Raw genomic sequence first — 1540 nt, forward strand, 5'->3', positions numbered from 1 at the left:
TTTGTTTACCTGTAGGCGGAAATAAATCATTTGTTCTCTGTCACCTCGCTTCCGGGTTGGTTTCTGCACCTGTGTCCATCCCTGTTCCCTCGTGCCGCTGGGCCGTGACAGTATACTCAGGCCAGTTATATGGACACAGCGGACCCAGCCCGCGTAGCGATAAGTAAGCAGGGGGCTATCATCGGTAGCCACGAACAGACGCTGCAGTACCTACTGGCTCAAGTGCACACACTCACAGACGAGCAGGCTAGAATGCAGTCTGACATTCAGTCCCTTCAACCCTCGGCGGAGTCAGAACCCGCCGCCGGTGGCTCGGCTCTGCCCGCCCCGACCGCGCCATTGCCTCAGCCCGCGGCGGATCCCGAGCCCCAGCGGGGTCACCTGTTTCGCGACGCGGCCTCCCCGGAGCCGGAGCCGTATGCGGGTGACCCGGGGGCCTGTAGCGGTTTTCTCTTACAGTGCGAGCTGGCGTTCGGACGTTCGCCCCGCTCTTTCGTTTTGGACACGGTTCGAGTTTCTTATATAATCGGGAAACTGCGCGACCGAGCCCTGAATTGGGCCGAGGCTTACCTGAGTGTACACCCGTTGCCGTCCTGTAGCTACGATGCCTTTCTCGGCGAGTTCAAAAGGACTTTTGCCCACCCCGTCTCGGTGGGCAGTGCGGTTCGCCGGCTGTTAAATCTCCGCCAGGGCCGCCGTAGCATCGCGGACTACTTGATCGACTTCCGCACCGCCGCAGCGGCAGTCGGCTGGCCCGATAAAGCCCTTCAGGGAGTCTACTCGCAGTCACTTAACGAGGACATGAAGGACCAGCTAGCATCCCGAGACGAACCGGCTACCTTCGAGGAGTTAGCCACACTCACGCTTCGCATTGACAACAGACTGCGGGAGCGAGAGCGGGAGAGGAACTCCAGCATTTCATTGCCGCCTGTCCGGAGAAGGGAAAAGGGGACGCCCGCCGGTAAGTCCGGGGATACGGGTGGGCGGTACCTATAGTGATTCTAAGCCCCGCTTCCTGTTGCCGGTTACGCTCTTGCCTGGCTCCGCAACCCACACGTCCCGGGCGTTAATCGATTCGGGCGCTGAGCAGAGTCTCATTGATATGAAATTAGCCAAGCAGCTGAATATTCCCCTGTTCGAGTTGGAGTCTAGCCTCCCAGGTAAAGCACTGGATAACCAAGTTTTCTCCCACATCACTCACCGTACCGCTCCTGTTACTATAGTCGCCTCAGGAAACTATAGGGAAAGGCTCCCCTTCCTGACGTTCCATTCCTCCAGCATCCCCATCGTCCTTGGTTTCACCTGGCTAAAACTACACAACCCTCATCTGGATTGGGCAGGGCAGAAAGTTATAAGTTGGAGCCCGTTTTGCCATGCCAATTGTCTCGTCTCAGCCCCGCCGTCAGCCGTTGCCGAGCCCGCACGTGACGAGAGTGCCGACGTGGACCTTTCTGTCGTACCGTCAGTGTACCACGACTTGAGGGAGGTTTTTAACAAGGACAAAGCCCAAGCACTGCCCCCGCACAGGCCATATGACTGT

The sequence above is a fragment of the Pundamilia nyererei genome, unplaced genomic scaffold (genome assembly GCF_000239375.1).
Source record: "Pundamilia nyererei isolate P.nyererei 1_Seehausen unplaced genomic scaffold, PunNye1.0 scaffold00189, whole genome shotgun sequence".
Taxonomy (NCBI): Eukaryota; Metazoa; Chordata; class Actinopteri; order Cichliformes; family Cichlidae; genus Pundamilia; species Pundamilia nyererei.